At 50.9% G+C, this 19,454-nt stretch overlaps 1 long non-coding RNA gene across 2 annotated transcripts in view; it reads left to right on the forward strand.

The window, feature by feature from the left end:
• Positions 1 to 6,771: 6,771 nt before the first annotated feature.
• The window catches only part of LOC121492460, a 92,398-nt gene continuing 79,715 nt past the window's right edge, over positions 6,772 to 19,454 (forward strand). Inside the window, exons 1-4 of one of the 2 annotated variants that reach the window (XR_005988240.1) lie at positions 6,772 to 7,226; positions 8,057 to 8,105; positions 8,368 to 8,512; positions 9,598 to 10,166. This is a non-coding gene — a long non-coding RNA (uncharacterized LOC121492460). Of the gene's footprint in view, positions 7,227 to 8,056; positions 8,106 to 8,367; positions 8,513 to 9,597; positions 10,167 to 19,454 lie in introns of those variants that run through there. The other variant, XR_005988241.1, reaches the window with a different exon arrangement.

A 19,454-nucleotide genomic window follows, 5' to 3' on the forward strand; every position in this document is an offset into this window, starting at 1 on the left:
CCTTAATAGAAGATACTTTTAGAGAAAAACCATGGTTGAGTGAATCACATAGGATATTACTGCTTCTTTTGGTTTATCAACCCTTAAAGAAAGTTTACGTTTGAGCGTAGAGAAATTGGGCAGTTATTTCAAATGTAGTTGGCATCGCCAGGAGGTTATTAATTCACCTCCCTACATAAAATACAAAAGAAATACACTTACAAAAGGCAAGTCAGAGAACATCCAAACAATGTACAATACGGCCCTGCTGGTTATCTTGGGTGGAATGATAGTTCTTGTCAAGACATGGGTGAGGGAGGTTAGCTGCCTAGCAGTAATGCTTCTTGGGCTGCCTGGGGTCATAACTTCACTTTTGGGTTACCCACTCCCCACCATCACCCAGGTAAAGTGCCTCTCGCAGGTGCCTGGCCTTTTCTCCTTCCCCGCACTGCTCTTCCTGAGTTACCTGAGCTGCTGTGTAGAACCCCATTGTGTTCCTGCGGCACCGTCAGTCTCCAAAGAGAGCAAATTCAGCTGTTGTCCCAAGGGCTGGGTCTACAGAGTGGGCAGGGTCCTAGGAGAGACACCCCAGGCCAACTTGCCTCCAGAGGGAGGTGATCCAGCCTGGAGAGCTAGACTACTGTGTGAAGAAAGACTGAGAGGCTCTGGCCCATGCCCATTCACTGGCGGTGTGGGTTTTGCTGAAGGGTGCAGAACACTTTAGATATTAACACATCAAATCTGCGGTGGTTGTAATGGAAGCCCCTCCTTCCACCCCAGGAGGCAGACTGCTCTTGCAGTATCTCCACGTGGGACCAGCTGGGTGCGAACTGAGCATGCGCAGTTCCAATATTCATGGGTGAAGATGAATTTGTGTGAGTGGCCCTCACCTGTGGTTCTCACTGTGCATCCTGGAAACCAAAGGAAACTTCTTTTTGGCCCTTGGTGCCACTGACTGGGGATACTCAGTCAACCAGCCCATGGCCTTTGTGAACATTTATGTAGAAACTCTTTGCCTTGAAGGCTCTCCTTCCACTTGCTCTTCATCTCAGTCCTTGTTTTACAGGGACTTTTTACAGAAACTGAGGCTTCTAGAGATCAAATGGTTTGGCCAAGTTTACGGAGGTGGTAAGGAGTGGAAATCAAGTCTTTTAATTCCAAATCCAATGTTCTTTATCATAATACCTCCCTGTTAATCTCGAATTTGCTCAAATACTGCATTGAAGAGAAGTGACTTAGAGATTTGTTAGTAGTCTTCCTTCAAAATGTTATATGCATCTGGAATGTTCCAGTCACCTTTTTATGATGTCACTTCAGTGATGGTTAATTTTATGTGTCAACCTGACCAGGCTAAGAGATGCTCATGTAGCTGATAGAACATGATTTCTGGGTGTGTCTGTTAAGGTGTTTCTAGAAGGGATTAGCCTTTGAATTGGTAGTCCCAGGAAAGAAGACTGTCCTCACCAATGCAGGTGCCCATCATAATATTTAATGAGAGCCAGAATAAAACAAAAAGACCCTGCTCTTTGTTTGAGTTGGACCATCTATCGTCTCCTGCCCTTAGACTTTGATGCTTTTGCTCTCAGGCCTTCAGACCAGGGCTGGGGTTTACACCATTGGCTCCCCAGTTCTCAGGCCTTTGGACTCAGACCAGGACCAGAATTTACACCATCAGCTCCCCTGGTTCAGGCCTTTGGGTTTGGATTAGAACTATACTGTTGGTTTTCCTGGCCTTTGGCTTGCAGGTGACAGATGGTGGGACTTCTCAGCCCCCATAATCCTGTGAGCCAATCCCTGGTAATAAGTCTCTTTCTCTATATCTCCATGTATCCTATTGATTCTGTTTCTCTGGAGACCCTAATACAAACCTCAGTTCCCCTTCCCCATATGCTCTGCAAACACACTGTTCTCATTGCCTCCCGCCCACCCCGGCTTTCCTTCTGCTGATGTGTATGGCGGGTGTCTCAGTACCCTTCCCTCCCCCCATCATTACCTCTGAGTGCGCAATGGGGAGTGGGACACCACAGGTCAGCAAATCCATCTTCCACTGATGTCAACTTCACTGGAAAAGTTTTGGAGGGGAGACTACTACTACAATATATATCCACCTCAGCAGGAGAAAGTCTACTTTGAAGACGAGTGTTTTTTTATCTTTAAAATTAATGCAAAGAAATTCTTGCTTGCAGCAACTGTATCCAGAGATAGCCCTGGACCTTCTAAAGACAGCTCAGTCTCCTTGGCAGACTGTGGGGGTTATTTGCAGAAATACAACCTTCATTATCTGAAAGGCTTGTAGGGTGTCTACCAGATGCCCCAGGACACTGTACTGAGTTCTTGTGTTTCTCATGCATTGTTAGGTAACTCTTCTAGTCTATCCTGTTAGGTTACACCCACTTGGAAGTTTTTGTAGTAGTAACAGCAAATACCTACTATGTGCCAGGAGTAGGGCTGGGACAAGGCTGAGGCCACCAGGGCACCTAGTATAGAAAACTCAGGGGCGCACCCGGTAACAACCTTATACCTAGCAGGACCCTGAGAGAGAGGGCCTTGTTGAATTTTGTACCAGAGGTTCCTGGCCTCTTGTTGGTCCAGCCCTGCCTGGTTCTTTGAAGACATTTTCTCATGTGTTTTGTCACAACAGACTCATTTTACGGGTAGGGAAAATCTAAAGCACACGGTGGTTAAGAAACTTGCTCAGGATCCCACAGCTGGTTCCAGCACACTATTGCCTGACACTCACTTTATCTCCTTTACTTTTCCTACAGCCCTGAGGCCGTGATCGGTCGCGTAGAGTATTGGTTCAAGAGTATTGGCCAATTGCTAAATTCCCGGGAATTCTGTGAGTCAGCTGTTAAACAGCCATCATTAAATAGTCAACGAGACAATCATAATTAATTAAATAAATTATATCAGAAGCAAATGTAATAAGTACCCCCAACCCAACCCTTTCTAGGTCTGATCCCCCATGACTGGGAGGGAATCCTAGCTCTGCCACTTGGCAGCTGTGTGCCTTCGCTGTTCCGTGAGAGCTAAGGAGTGAGGAGCCCTCTGGAGAATGGAAGGGTGGTGACGAGAACCCCGGATTCAAGTCCTGGTTTCACCCCTGCTATCTGTGTTTGTTTTCTCATTTGCACATTGGGAGCAATGCATAGACGAGCATATTGCCACTGATGGCAGTGTCCGCTGTATCCGTCACACGCTGTTGAACACATAGCTTGTGAACATTTGCTGAGCACTCATGATGTGCCAAGCATTGTTCTAGCCCCTTGCTTATATTTTCTTAGTGGTGTTCCAGCAACTCACTGAGATAAGGATTGTTTTTCTCCCGTTTTCAGTTGGGGAAATAGCCTCAGCACAATGAAGTACCTTTCTCAAGGTCACACAGCTGGTATGTGGCAAAGCCAGAGGTTCCTCTTGGACAATGCTTGTACCTAGAAGATGCTTAGTGATCATGAATGACCAGCTCCTGCAGCCCCCCTGGGGCCCCGTGTCATTTTCCTTGGGAGCTTCTAGATCAAGTGTCAGAAGGCATAGAGGCCTTTCAACTTTTCAGATGGTGGATCCTAAAGCTGGCCGGGCCCCCGAGGAGGCAAGGGTCAGAATCCAGCCCCTGCACCCAAACCCTCTTGTCCTCCCTGTCTGAGGGCACCTGAGAGGTAGCTGCAGCTGGTGCTTTGGAGCAAAACTCCCTCCTCTGTAGGGCGGGAAGAGGCCGGCTCCTCCCTGCACCAGCCGGATGCCACTTCTTCCGGTCATTCTCCAGGGCGGATACATTGTAGGAATCAGCCACGCTGGCCGCAAGGAAGAAAAACACCCGCTTCCCATACTCCCAGCACCAGCGGTGGAAAGCTCCAGGCTTGAGCTCCGAGACCTCTCCCTGGGTCCCTGGAGAAATAGGCTCCCTGAGGGGGGGTGACATGCCTCTGTCGCCAACAGGGCCTGAAGGGGCTGAGGACAGAGGCTATTGCCCTGGGGCTGAGGAGGCAGTGGGCCTGGGAAGAAGGAGCTTGGCTTTGCGAACCAGGCAAACCTGGATTTGAATCTCGCCTCTGCCTCTTATAAGCTGGGTGTCCTCTACTAACTTCTCTGAATTTCGGTTTTTCCATCTGTAAAATGGGAGAATACCCAACTAATGGAGTCTTACAGACTTGGGGCTTAAAAGTCAAAGAAATGGGGGCACCTGGGTGGCGCAGTCAGTTAAGCATTGCCTTCGGCTTGGGTCATGATTCTGGGGTCCTGGGATCGAACCCTGCATCGGGCTCCCTGCTCAGCAGGGAGCCTGCTTCTCCCTCTCCCTCTTCCCCTGCTTGTGCTTTCTTTCTCTCTCTCTCTCAAATAAATAAAATCTTTTAAAAAAATCAAAGAAATGTGTACAAAGTACATAGACATAAATGGTGGAAGGATTGGAATAAATGGTAAGTGAATAAACACTCATAGCATTGTGTGCCAGGCACTGTGCTAGGCAAGGAAGGTCCCAACAGGGGTGGACAAGAGTTGAGGACTCTGCAGAGGCAAAGAAATGAACCGAGAGATAAGATGCTGTGGGTGTGGTGCCGTGGTAGGGGTGTGGGGAGAGAGCAGGGAACACGGGACGGGGCCTCACTTGCCGGTACAGGCGCTCGCTGAGTTACTGATGAGACCTACTATGTGCCTGTGGGTGTTATGGGGGATGCAGCTATGAATACAATCCAGCCCTTCCCTCTTAGACACTAACAGGCACAGAGAGTCAAATGACGGTCCGAGGGATAAAAGCCTTAGAGACTGGGGCACCTGGGCTAGCTCAGTTGGAGGAGTGTGGACTTTTGATCTTAGAGTCGAGTTCGAGCCCCACGTGAGGTATAGAGATTACTTGGGATAATGAAATAAATAAGAAAAGCCTTAGAGACTAAGGCATAAGAAATCACAGAGGGAGAAATGTGGCTTTTAACCCTCCTGAGAGGGACAGGCGACAGGGAGGACACTGGTTCAGACTCGCAGTAGAGTCCTGCAGGTGACGGGCTTCTGGGGAGCCCAGGGTGCTCCTCCGCCTTGTTTTAGCAAGGTGCAGGACAGAGGCCAGGCCTGGCCAGTTTGCTTTCTTCTGCCCAAGCAGTTCTTCCCCGGGTGCCCCCTCTCTGCCTCTGCTGCACCTGTCTCTACTGGACCTCAAAGCCATGCTGGGACCCTCCCCGACCTGTGTCCCCCCACTCACACCCCCCGGGAATGCTGGGGGCATGCAGGGAGAGGGCGTGCAGGAGCTTGGGAAACAGAGCCAGTCCTTACACCCTTTGTGGGCTGGGGGGATTTGGAGAGGAGCTGGCCTTGGTTACAGATCTGTCTCTCTCTTTGGCTTCCTCTTGTGCCACTGTCTCGTGGCTGAGTCAGGTGGACCTCCCTGGGTTGAAGAGACTGTTTCAGAAAGAGTATAGGGAGTGCGAGGGTGGCAAGTTGGAAAACGAGGCCCTCCCCACACTTCCCAGGCTGGGCCCCTGCAAGCCACCTTGCTCCCTTAGAGGTCCAGGTACATTCCTGCAGCTCCTCTGCCTCCCTTTGCATAAACTGTGTCTCTCTCTCTCTCTTACGGCACTTTGTCTGTCGTGTGACCGTGTGTTGGTGTCTGTGGACACAGCCTCTTGGTATATGTGACCTTCTGCTTTACCAAGGAACCACTTTTCTCCCCACCCAGGAACAATGAACCCGTAATAGGCCATAAAGAAGGCAACGTGGTGATATCCCACTCACCGATGCCTCCATGCCCACATGACATTAAAAAGGGATCCGTTGGGCAGCCCCGGTGGCGCAGTGGTTTAGTGCCACCTGCAGCCCGGGGTGTGATCCTGGAGACCTGGGATCGAGTCCCACGTCAGGCTCCCTGCATGGAGCCTGCTTCTCCCTCTGCTTGTGTCTCTGCCTCTCTCTGTCTCTCATGAATAAATAAATAAAATCTTAAAAAAAAAAAAAAAAAGGATCCGGTTTTGAAGTTAGAAGAGTGGCTGGAGTGCCAAGTCCACTTAGTCGTGTGGGGCGAGGTGCTACTCCTCTCTGTGCTCGCCAGGCTCACACCTGTGTCTACAGGAGCACTGTTGCGTGGCGCATACAGGGCTGTGTTTCCCCCGAGTGTATTTTCACGTTACAGATCACCTTACCCTCAGAGAAGGGGGACTCCTTTTTGGGGAGAGATAGGCTGTTTCTGTGCTCCTGATGTGGGGGATGGCAAGGAAGGCACCACCACCACCAGAGTCCTGAGCTTTGCTCACGTCTGCAGTGGGGGTTATGTGTCTGACCCATTTAGCAGAGTTGCCATGAGTTAGGGGAGGGTCAGATGAGGTCTCTGCACAATGAGGAGCACGCGATAAGTGCTCAGTAAACATTGGCCTGTGACAGGCTTGCATGAGCCTGTGGGGGGTGGGGAGACAGGAAGATGACATCCTTTCCCACTTGGTTCTTTCCGTGTTTTTCTTAGGAAGCCCGGTCCTGGGGCGGGGAGCTGCAGCCCCCCAGGGGCACCCTCCCTGCTTCTTCGCTTGAATGGGCCTGGCCATTGGTGGCACTGGCTGGGTCCGTGCCTGTGGCCACGACAGAACCAACACAGCGCATTTTGCAGCTCCTCAGTGTGGAGGCTGAACTTCACAGGCTCCGGGATTGTGGGGCCACCTCCTCCCACGACTGGGCCATGTTTTCATTCCTAACCGTCCTCACTAACCCAGAACACTTGGGATTCTCTTGTCTCCAGCAGAACCCCAAACACCTCCCACCCTCTTGTTGGTCTAGTGGTTAATTAAGTGTCTGTCAGTCACAGAAACCAGAGGCAGATATCAGATGACTGTTCACTCAGCCTTTTCCCGAAAGGCCCTTCTAGGCTGGTTTCCTCTGCTCAGCACAGCAGCTCCTCCACCGCCTGTCCTCTTGGGCACGAGGGCGCTGGGCCTGGGGCTGTGAGCAGCTGCCGGCCCTCTCCTGGAGCCAAGCGGGGAGCCAGGCTGCAGCAGGCAGCCCTATCTGGGAGAGGCCAGAGGCAGGCCGCCTGCTCATTATTGGGCTGCCCTGAAAACTTCAGCCCTGGAGGTCTTTCCCAAACAGGATAGAGTTTCATCTCTCTGGAATGCGTTAGGGCTGCAAGGCCTACCGTCCTCTCTGTCCAGATGAAATTCATCTTCTATGAAGGACTGGGCCCCACGTCTGAGCTCCACAGACTGCATAGACCTCCACGAATAGACCATAGAACTCCACTCCTGGCCGCGGAGACCATGAATGACTATCTTTCCCAGGTACGTGCTTATTTCTTGAACTCCCTGGAAGGGGAGGATTATGTCCCACGTGATAGCCACGCATCACTTAGCTCGGCGCTGGATACTTCTTAAGCATCCGCTGAGGCCCCGTAGTAGTCAGGTGGCGGCCCCTAAGGGGGGAGCAGAGCTCGAGAGGATGGGGCACAGGGTTGGTAGGTTTTGAGGAAGCTGATAAAGGGCTGGCGATTGGGGTGTTGCCTAAGGAAAGTGGGCTCCAGAGTGGGGCGGGGCAGTGGAACTCAGTGCTGGGGACAACAAGAGGAGGTAGTAGCCTGGGGAGAAAGCCCTGGAAACAAGGAAGACAATTGGCTGACGTCAGAGCTTGGTTGACAACCATCCCTGGAATCCCCCACGTGGCCCCTCTCTTTGTGTCAGACCTAGTGCGCCTCTGCTGACCTCCAGCTGGACGGGAGGGGGTCCAGGAGAAGTGTGAAGGAGATGTGGTTTCAGGAGAAATGGGGGCTTGGGTGTGCAGAACCAAAGGATGAGCCTCCAAGCCAGGAGCGATGCGGGGAGGCAAGAACTCAGAATGCCACAGGCCACGGGGCTTCCTACAAGCCTGGGGATGCGGCCACACCCTGTGTCCCCGGGTTGGCAGACCTGAGCTGGTCCCTGGGGTAAAAAGGGAGAATGAATAATAGTGGCCATGGCAGTGCTTCAACGTGAGTGGTGTTTCCCAGTTTACAGAGAGCTTTCACACCTACTAGCTCAGGAACAGGGAGAGGGTGGAGAGTTTCAGTTTCCTCTACCCCATCCACTTCCCGGAGGGCCTTAACCCTGATCCTCTCATTTCTCCTGCCTCTTTCCAGGACTGAGCACTAGTCCTGGATGTGCTGTCTCTAGCAGATTTCGAGCAAGGTGAGAGCAGTGGGGACAAGGCTCTTCAGGGGTGCTCCTTAGAGCAGCCACACCTCCTCTTCTTTAATCCTGCCCCTGCCCCTTCCCAGAGGCAGGTGCTCCCACACCTGGCTTACCTGGGTTCCCAGGAAGAAAGGGAGGTTGGTTCCTCTTTCTGTGACTCCCAGAAGGGAAGGGATGGGGCTAGGAGGAGACCGGAGCTTCTGGTACCTTATTGGCATCACGATAATCTGTTTCTTTCCTCACCTGTTCTACCTTCTAGGTACACCCATGGCTTTCCATCTTGCTCTGCCAGTGGCTCTGTGGCTCTGCCAGCCCCACAGGTCAGCACCTGTTTCCCACACTGACGCAGATCTCAGCTTCCTTCCTGACAAATAGCACACGTGGTAGCCTCAATCCTGGCCTTGGTAAGTGCCCCGATACTCCTCCACAAGCATACTGATCTTTCCAACTTGGGGATTCTAGCTTCAGAAACTTCAACCAGCACCTGTGGCCTGCCCTGATCTGGCCGGGGCTGTAACAGAGGCAGAGGAAAGGTTTGCAGAAGCCCAGAAGACAAATGTTTTCGACAAGAAAACATGCGCATGTATCAAAGAACAAGAATGGTTGACCACAGGGGAGAACTGCCTCCGGATGGGGCAAAGAAGCCAACATGAAACACTGTGAGCTTAGAGTGTCGTGTGAGGAAGAAGAAAGTCGGCTGGGCCCAGATGTGCAGATCTGGTCTGGCTACATAGAAAGCACAAATAAATTTGATGTCTATGATCCTGAACTATCAAGACTGGCAGATCAGGACATGGATGTGTTCTTTGCACATCCAGTGGACTCACCTAGAATTTTCAGGCTAGGACATAAAAGTGCATTGGATGGTCCCACCTATTTAAAAAAATGTCCTGTTGCAACCCAGATCCACAAGACATTGTCCCTTAGGAGTCACAAACAGAAGTATGGGGTATCATGAGTGTAACAGTCAAGCATAAGGAGAAGTGGGGAGAAGGGTCAGAGAGGAGGGAGATGGAGAATCTTAAGCAGCCTCCACGCTCAGCCCAGAGCCTGACTTAGAGCCCAATGCAGGGCTCAACAGGGGCAGGGATGGGGGTGGGGGTGGGGACTCGATCTTACAACGCTGATATCATGACCTGAGCAGAAATCAGGAGTCAGATGCTTAGCCGGCTGAGCCCCCCAGGTGCCCCAAGCACAATGAGAAGCCTTACGGGGAGAGCCGCGCTGCATGGGCAGAGTGGTGGAAGGTACTGCAGTCTGAAGAATTTGATGTCATCCACTGGAATCAGGTGATCACTTCCCCAATGAGAGTCAGTGGGGAACTAGAAGAAAAACATATAGTCAGCTTGGCTGGGACACATCTAGTGTGCAAAAACAAAGTCAGGCTATGTGCGGTTATGCTGTGGTAATAACCACAAAATCTTGGTGGCTCATGATAACAAAGGTTATTTTTCACTTGTACCACGTGTCTTTTGTGTGTTGGCTGTAGGTCTGCTCAGCGGTTTTCACTCCTCAACTGATGGACAAATGTTGGGACTTTTCGATCTGGGACTCTGATGGTTTCATAGCAGAGGGAAGAGAGACACGATGAATCACTCACTGATCCTTAAAACTTCTGTCTGGAAGTGACCCCTGTCATTTCTGCTCATGTTTCATTGGCTGATGCAAGTCATATGGCTGAGCCTAAACTCCCCCTGGGAGAGTAAAGGATAATTCTCCTCTAATGAACAGTAATAAAGTCTACCGTAAAAAAAGGCCCTAAAAGTCAGTTTCTGCTTTAGGCTGTATTGGGGTCCGGCCTCACTAATTCTTATGAGATATAGAGACTTAAGAATCCAGTTGTGGACAATTGTCTTAAGTTGGAGTTATAGACCAGTCGCAGGAGTATAAGCTCCCGGAGGGACAAGTGTATTTCATTCACTGGTATATCCCAAAGGCTACGAGCAGGTCCCTCATCATATCTTTATTGCCGCATGAATTAAAAATGAGTTCAAGATGCAATAAGATCCTTTCTGCCTCAGCCAAGGAGTATCTGTGTCCCATGTTGTGATATCTTTGGGTATAGAGATGGACATGATCAGAGAACCAGGTGAGTCAGGACTTCATCTTCTTCTTTGAGATGCTATGTGTCCAGCCCAAGAGTCAGCAGACTGTCTATAAAGGGCAGACATTAAATATTTTAGGCTTTGGAGGCATCATATGGCCTCAGTCACAACTATGCAAGTGTGTTGTGGTGCAAATCGCCCATAGACTGCGTGTAAATGATTGAGTGTGGCTATGTTCCAAGAAAACTTTATTTGCAAAGACAGGCAGTGGGCCAGGATTGGCTGGGGGGTGGTCGTCTGCCCACGCCTAGTCTAGCCGCAAAGCTGGCTTCTCAAGCCATTCCTTTCCCCAGTGTCCTTTTCAGGACCATTTTAGAGGCATGCATTTATCACTCTCATCTCCAGAAAATGAAGTGCCACGACACTATAGCTTTGAATCCTCTTGATGTCTGGTTGGGATGTTCAGGGCTTTGGTTTATTTTCGTCCAGGGAGCATGTCCCTCTCGCAACAGCCTGACCTGGCCAGGTTTTGGCTCTCACTGTGCTGTTGTAAATCCCAGATGTTCCACTCTATCGGCATCCTCACTCGTCTTGCTTTTGGGGCATGTGCCCACTCTCCCTGTTTGACTTGCTCCCCGGACCCCTGGACTACTGTGGGGGAAGAGTAGGGCATGTGGCTGGGTGACGAGGAAGACCTCACCTCTCTCCTCACAGGTCAGCTGGTCTGAGAAGCACAGGAATCTATTTTCTTAGGGATATGGCTCAGATATTTTCATTTCATGGAACCTGATGCCTCAGAGTCACAGATTTTTTTTTTTTTCTTTCAGGCTGGAATGCCTCCAGTATAATTTGACAGTCTGGAGAGTATTAGCAGCTACCCCTTCTTTCTGGGTCAGTACCAGGCTTATGTAATTAGAAGTCCAAAGAGGAAACAGGGAGACAGTCAGACTCACCCTGGGCAACAACCTTCCCCCCTCGCAGCCTTCTAGCTGGTTGTCACAGAATTCTAGACCAGGAAGAGATCTTGTACGTAATGACCTCTCCTCCATCTGGTTCCAACTGGAGATTTGAACACCATGAGGCCCAAAATGCAGCCCTTTTGCCCTAGGTGTTAAAGGCAGGGCTGCAGACCCCATGGGCACTCCGCATCCTATCCTTCAACTTCCAGACTGCTGCCTGCTACCCCTCCCCATCGCCTCCAGCAAGATAAACACATCTGTGACCCCATCCTGAGGGGACCTGGGGGAAGGAAGGAGGGAGGAGGGAGCCTCCCCAGTACAGACAATCAGAGACTCGGCCTTGACTTGGGTTGTTATGATAGGACTGCCTCTCTTCTCCAGCTGGTAGGAGCACTGACCCCAGGGAGCTCAAGTCCTGGGGGAGGAGAGGCTTGGCCAGGGAGAAAAGATAAGGGAGAGAAGGGGAGGAGTCTGGTTAGCTCCCATCTCCTGGTTGCTGTTCCAGCCAAGTGGCTGAGCTGGAGAAAGAAAACTGATAACAGATAAGGATGCTTGCTTTCCTGTGGCCTTGTTTCCCTAAGCTTGGGTTCTTGCTGGTCCCTGGGGGCCCGGTGAAGGAGCTATGTGCATAGAAGGCAGTGCAAGGTTCCTGGCCTAAGATTTGCATTCAGCTGGTTGAAGTCTGCGGATGGCTTATAGACCTCCCCCTTACCTCCCAGCCCCACTCCCAGACTTCCTGCAAGAAGCCAGCTAGACAATGGCTTGAGCTGAAATACAAGGCTTTCCACCCTTGGAGTGGGGCCTCTCACCCAAAAAGCAGAGGGCATGGTGACTCTGTCTCTTACCTGGCCTCCTTGGTGTCTGGGCACCTGAGTAAAGATCTCCAGCCCCAACAAGCTGTATGGTAACACGCTTGAGCTAATCCAAATATTCCCTGCCTTGCTTTTTCTGCACTGCATTCCTCAGCCTCCCTGAAGGAAATGGAGTCTGAACTGTACCATTATCTGAGGAGCTGAAAACCATCAAAGAGCAGTTGCTATGTGGTAGGGAATAGGCACAGAGTAATGAATAAAATAGACACAGTTCAGGTACCTGGGTGGCACCTGAGTGTCTGGCTTTGGCTCAGGCCCTGATCCCAGGGTCCTGGGATTGAGTCCTGCATCGGGCTCCCTGCAGGGATCCTGCTTCTCCCTCTGCCTAGGTCTCTCCCCCTCTCTCCATGTCTCTCACAAATAAATAAATAAATAAAATCTAAAAAAAAAAAAAAAAAAAAACAACAAAACAGACACAATCCATGCCCTCATGGAGATTCAAAGCACTTGAGTGATTCTGTGAATCACGGGCCAAGGCAGGATGTGCTACGGAAGCACATAGCAGACGCCTAACCTTTCTGATGGTTGGGAAAGACTTTCTGAAGCGTGGTCCAGAGGAAGAGTATCCAAGGCAGAGGAAATACTGCAGATGGAAGCACTGGGGAGGAGAAAGAAAGTGGGGTATTTGGGGGAAAAAGAAAGTAGTGGTGTTTAAAGAGCCCCAAAACGGGAAGGAAGCAGTAGTGAGAGATGGGGCTGCAGAGGCAGGCAGGGGTGGGTCATGGAGGGCAGAAAGAAGGAAGAAGTGGGACCTGGGGAGAGGAAAAGAGTGGGAGCAATGTAGACTGGTTGGGGTGGGAGGTAGGAAGACTCCAGGAGACTTTCCTCTACAGAGAAATGAGAACCACAGTCATTTCTGAGATACTCTTGGCTGGTAACTCCTGGGGCAGAGCCCTCGCCAGCCTCAGCTGGTTGCCTTCCAGTGTCAGCACTCCCCAAATGCTTGTGGCTTTGGGGCTGCCTCCCATGGATGTTCCTCTTGGCCTCAGGCTCATCTGTGGTAGGCATCTTTCTGGTCCCTTAGGCTAGCCCCGGGTGGTGTGAGATAACACCAGACTTGTGATGCTGTCCTGAGTGGTCAGCATCTCTGAAGCAGCTCACCCAGATAAGGCCCAATTCCTCTGAAGCTGTCTATATCCACCTACCATCCCTACTTGCCCTCATAGAGCAGCAGTTAGAAGGATCCAGAATATCTTGCTAATGGCCAACTCATGTGTGTGAGTCACCCCCAAGACCCATCAGCAAATCACCCATTTGCTCCCTACTTATCCCTTCCTTTCTTCTCTCCCCTTCAATGATTATTGAGTGCTTATTGACTCTCTGGAATTAGCACACACTGGGTAGCTTCACTGGCTTGAGTTTTATTCTCAGTCCAGGAAGCCCCAGAGCTAGTAACATTAAGTTTAATGGGTCAGGGTACAGGTTCCAATATCAAACCATGAGGGTTCAGATTTTCTTTTTAAAAACATTTTAAAATTTAAATTCAATTTGCCAACATATAGTATAACACCCAGTGGTCATCCCCTCAAGTGCCCCCCTTAGAGCCTGTCACCCTGTCACCCCATCCCCTCCTCTCGAGGGTTCAAATTTTCTAACCACCCCAGTGACATGGAGGAAATCACTTTTACACCCCAGTTTCCTAATCTGTAAAACAGGTAACAATAGGACCTATTGCCTAGGCTGTTGGTGGATCAAAGGAGAGATTCCTGTAGAAGGCTTTGTGCGCCATAAGTGCACAGTTCATCACTGAATATCAGTTACTACTGTTTACATCAGCTGCTTACTTTGAAACAGGAAATTGTTAGGAGGGGATCTTTTTGGTGTTCTTCGCTGAGACGGTAACACAACAAAATTAAAGATATCTATGCTAACAGCAACTATTTTTATATTCACTTCCAGTATTTATCATGAGATCATAATTTTAAAAAAATCCAGAAGTCCATAGAACTTTAGGCTCTCTTTTCTTTCCATCTACTCCAGTAAATCTGCTATATATAGACTCAGGAAATGACCGTGGTGTATGCAATCCACCCCCATATCCACGCTGAGATGTGAGAATGCTGGATTTACATTCCGTTCCGTCCCTTCCATCTTGTGAGATTGTGGATAGCATCTTGGAACCTGTTTCTCCTCATCTGTTCGACGGAGATGATAATATCCTCTCTGGGTTATGGGAAGTAGTGCTAACATGGGCAAAATGCCCAGCACGTAACAGAGGACAGCAAATGCTAGTTCTTACCCTTCCCTCTAATGTAGTGTGGGGTTCAGAAAAATGCGAGGTACAAAGGGGTAGTTGCCCCCAGGCTGGCCCAAGCCTACCTCCAGCCTTCCCACAGGAAGCCCCCAGACTACCTAAAAGGACTGGAAACTACTTTGCTTTAAAGAAGTAGAGGGGGTCGGGCAGCCCTGGTGGCTCAGCGGGTTTAGCGCCGCCTCCAGCCCCGGGCGTGATCCCGGAGATCTGGGATCGAGTCCCACATCGGTCTCCATGCATGGAGCCTGCTTCTCCCTCTGCCTGTGTCTCTGCCTCTCTCTCTCTCTCTGTGTCTCTATGAATATATAAATAAAATGTTTAAAAAAAAAAACAGGGTTCTTTGAAAAAAAAAGTAGAGGGGGTCAGCCACCCTCTAGTTCTTTCTCTAACATCAGTGCAGGGAAGGGCTGGACCAAGCCAGCTTCCCCAGCTGGCCCAGTGGAAGGGAACTGGGAGTGGGAGAAGGCAAGGAGGAAACACTTTCTGAGAGCCACTGGGGGCTCCATCCTCTACAGTCACAGTGGCCTAACAGCTATTGGGGAGTTGGGGAGAAGAACTGTGGCATGTACTGGCGGGTGAGCCGGGGGGGCGGTGGGTCACAGTGTTCCAAATGAGTGGATGGAAGGAGCCAAGCATGATGAGAGAGAAGCTTCAATGACTGGGGTTTTAGGGCTCATTAAATCAGGCTGATCAGGGGGGCAGCCTGGGTGGTTCAGCAGTTTAGCGCCACCTTCAGCCCAGGGCGTGATTCTGAAGACCCGGAATCAAGTCCCATGTCAGGCTCCCTGCATGGAGCCTGCTTCTGCCCCTCTCTCTCTCATTCTCTTTCTGTGATGAATGAATAAATAAAATCTTTAAAAATATTAAAAAAATAAATAAATCAGGCTGATGGGAGCAACCTGGCTGAGTTGCCTAAGTCCTCCTCCACTTGCCCCACAAAGGCCTTTCTCAGACACCGGGAGAATATTACATTAATAATGAATAGTTTTATGGGGTGCCTGGGCGGCTTGGTCAGTTGTGCATCTGACTTGATTTTGGCTCAGGTCATAATCTCAGGGTCATGAGATGGAGTCCCATGTCAGGCTCCACACTGGGTGTGGATCCTGCTTAAGATTCTTTCTCTCCCTCTCCTTCTGTCACTGCCCCCTTCTAAAAAAAAAAACGAATAATTTTTGGTTTGTAAAACATTTTAGAAATTACAGCATTCTTTTACAACCATTTTCTAATTCCAATCTCACAAAGAGGTGGGAAGAGAAGTAATATTCCTATTTGACAGCTGACAAAACTGAGGCTCAAGGGGGCTAAGAAACTTGACTAAGTGCACATAGTTCCTGAGCTGGGATGTCAAGCCAGGCCTTCTAGTGCCAAGGTACCCACAGCTGAACAATGAGCGGGGGTCCTCCAGGCAACTAGTGATTGGCCACTCAAATAATTTAGAACTTTCTTCATCAGAATTTTTAAAAGATGAAAGTACTATCTGGCTCTTATTCCTTTTCAGATTCATCAGCTCCTTTTTGGACTTAGGAACTGAGTCCCCATGGGAGAGTTGTCTGGGGACAGAGGACAGAGATACATACAGTACTACACAGCCAGAGGGATTTGTGGCAGCCCTGAAGGATTTTCAGAGCTGCTTGTTAATAGGTGACTAATTGAGGTTACAAAATCACACTGTCTGGACATCAGCTGTCACCAATAGGATTAGGGGCCTCTTATCCATTTAGTGTGTATCTAAGGGATGACCCTAACAAACAGTGTGAATGTGGGCCTTGGGAAGCCCCATTCTCCTCTCTGGGCCTCGGTATCCTCATCTGTAAATGGATAAGCCTTATTCTCCACTCTCCCCCCACCTGCCGTCCCAATTACCTTAATTTGATTTTCTGTGTGCAGGTTGGTGGAACAAACATTTCTTGAATTCCTGGAAACCAGTCTGGCTCTGCTGTTATCAAAAGGTGGCCCTGGACCTGTCACTTAGCCTCTCTCTCTGGGTCACAGTTTCCTCATATAGAAAAGGCTCATGGTGGCTTTTTGGGGTCCTTCCAGCTCTAGTGTTCTCTACAGAAGCCACCCAGCAGGGGCGCACTGGGAAGCCTGAGAGGACGGTGAAGCCTAAGGTCTTGCCTGGATGGGCCCGAATGAGGGGACCGAATGGGTGGGCAGGGGGTCAGAGAAGCCAGTGGAGGGAGGGAAGGAGATTGGGGGAGAGGGCCTGGAAGGGCAGAGTTAGGAGCCAGGGCTGTGAAGAGGGACTCAGAACACCTGGCTACCCCCTCAGGCCTTGCTCATCCTGCTGGGCTATCTCAGAGGAGGCTCTAAGGCCTCCAAGACAGCCTGGGGAGATCCCCTAGGGAGGCTGGAGCTAGCTACAGTGAGACAGGCCCCTTTGCCTCTGCAGGCCTGCCTGACTTGCTTTCCGCTGAGCGGATCTGTCTGAGGCAGGCCGGGAGGCGGGAGGCGACAAAAGCCCCAGCTGGAGCTTGCTGTGCAGGCCAGCACCGCCAGGCTAGCGCAGGGTTAAAACCAAGCTCTCCCTAGGCAAACAGCATCTTCGCTATCTGGCGTTTGGATCCCAGCATGGAGGAAAGGCGGTGGCCATAGGAGGGCTCTGCAGTTATCTTGAGGCAAGGCAGTTAAGGGAGAGGGAAAGGGGTTGAGGGAGGCAGGCCGGCCTGTAGATAATGGCCAAACTGTTCACTCCAGCTCTCTGGGCTCTTTCCCATTAGGGCCTTTCTTGAAACAAGTGCTCTGGAGCCACCTCTAGTCCAGCTGCCTGAGAGGCCTAGAAACTTATTCATTTTTTTCTTGGACCAAAGTGCAGAGTGGAGGGGTCTTGTGGCTATGGCCTCTTCTCAAATAATGGGACCTGAGTTTCAGTTCTCCATCTTTTAAAGAAGGAGAAGGGTCCCTTTGGCCACCCTCTCACTCTGGCTCAAGAGGGTAGCATGAGGATACTTGAGATCCTATTGGTCACAGAGCTGTGGGTCGTTAATGAGGCCCTAGGAAAATATGGAGGTTTGAGGCTCAAGTATAGCTCAGTGGTGTTCTTACTCATTAGGTCCTGGCCACCATGCTGGTCCCAGGTGGGACATGGTTAGCCAGGCTCACACTGAGCAGGAAGCCAAGTGCACTTTCTTTTTTTCTTAGTACAGCCTCAGAAACCTAGGGCTCTTGGCCCTTGGAGTCAGCTAATTCCCCTGGCCTGGCAGCCGAGAGAGAGTTGGGGGGGTGGTTGGTTTCTGCATGGGAGCCCCCGAGTCTTCTCAGAAAATGACACACGTCTCCAACCAGCCACATAGGCCATCACCAGCTGAAAAATGTTGACTGTGGGGCCATTGGCCCTGAGAGGTCAGCACCCTCGGTGATGAGAGGGTAAGAGGTGGGGGCTCGTGGAAGGCGCCTCCTATCAGCTGGAGACAAGTGTCTGAACCTGAGTCAGAAGGCAGATCCCTGTGGGCTGCACACCAGCCATGTGACCTTTGTCACACAAAAAAGCTCTCTGCCTCAGGTTTCACATCTGTAAAGCCAGCACTCTAATAATAATACATGCCTCATAGGATGGTCGCAAGAACTAAACACGATCTAGAAGGTTGGTGGTCCCGGTGGAACATAGGGCACATTGGAAATGCTCACTAACTGGTAGGGAGGGGAGAGAAGACAGGAGGGCACTAGGAGTGGACAGACAACCTTTCCCAGTGGTGCGGTGTTGCGACCTTGGGGGAAGTCGAGGGGGTACCCGAAGACATGGTTGTAGACACCAGTCTGGGGGTATCGGGCCCCGGCAGCGGCAATTCGTGGATAAAGTTATTGGGATCAAAGGGACAGCGGGTGGAGCAGGAGCAGCTTCTTGGGGAGATCTGCCCTCCCTCCCTCCGAGCCTGAACCCTCAGAGCCCTAAGGCTTTCGGCGGCAAGTAAGGGGAGAGACGGCAGGCTCTGGGGTCGGAGCCTAAGGCCGGCACGGGGACTTCTGTTCTCCTGGAAGCTGCTTGTTACGTCAACTGGAACAAATTTCTTAACCAATCATCCCTGGGCAAAGGGTGAGGCAAATAGGTCTCACCGCTTCTGAGCTGTGTGACCTTGAGCGTGTCATTTGATCTCCCCACCAGGGTTGCTCCTCTGTGCCAGGAAGCATAATCAATCCTCCCTGGGAAAGTTTGTGAGGTTGGAAATGAGATCACCGTGTGTACATTCGTACCACCTGGTGAATGGAAGGGGTGGTTGTGAGTGGCAGCCCACACTCATGTCACAGGGCAGGGCTGGCCACCACCTGCCACCTGGAGTGAGCAGGGGAGATTCTAGGATCGGCTCCATCTCACACGTGGGCTCTGGGGGAGCTTCGGTTCAAGGGACGCAGGGCCACCAGTTCAGAGGGCAAGGCCGACCAGGAGGAAGGTTCTCAAATTCTCCAATAACTTTGTGGCGCCACCTTAAGAGAAATCGGTTTGGCGTCCCAGTTCTGTAAACTGGGCAAGTCCTACCCCCTTCCTAACAGAAGGAACAAATGAGAATTAATTAGTAAACGTGGCTGTCAAACGTGGTCGGTGTTGTTATTAACTCGATGTGTTTGTTTAAAAGGGGAGGCAGGCCCGCTCCAGCCTAGGCGTGTGAGCTGCCAGCCAGCCAGGTTTGATGGGAAATCCTGGAGATTGTTTCCACATGCGGCTTTACAGCACCAGTAATTAGTTGCAGCGGTGGAAGGCCTTGGAGGCAAGGACCGAGGGGTTCGGATGATGGATTTTGCAGTCCTTCATATAAAATGCAGAGGCGGTCCCTAAGGGAAGTTCTGTACCAGGGAGAGGGCGCCCCAGGCTGGGCGAGCAGGCGGGGTGACCAAAGGTGTGGGGCGGGTGGGGGCAGGAGAAGGCAGTGTGGAGAGGCTTGTTTGTAATGAGCCATCTGAATTTTCTAGAATGTGCTGGCGTGAGGGCGGGCAGAAGCACCTCTGCTCTGAATGCTGGCTGCTCCAGTTGACTACGGCTTTGGCTGTATTCGCTGCTCGCTGTTCTTTCTGTAGGCTGGATTCCCGAGCGTCTTAGTCCTGTCCCCCGAGGCAGAATAGAGTAGTGGCCGAAAGCCTGGACTCTGGAACCACACGGCTTGGATTTAAATACTGGCTCCAGTACTTACTAGCTGTGTGACTTTGGACAAGTTACTTAACCTCTCTGTGTCTCAGTTTCTTTCATCCGTAGAATGGGTGGGATTATCTTTTATAGACTTGAT

The sequence above is a fragment of the Vulpes lagopus genome, chromosome 6, assembly GCF_018345385.1.
Source record: "Vulpes lagopus strain Blue_001 chromosome 6, ASM1834538v1, whole genome shotgun sequence".
In the NCBI taxonomy this organism is placed as follows: domain Eukaryota; kingdom Metazoa; phylum Chordata; class Mammalia; order Carnivora; family Canidae; genus Vulpes; species Vulpes lagopus.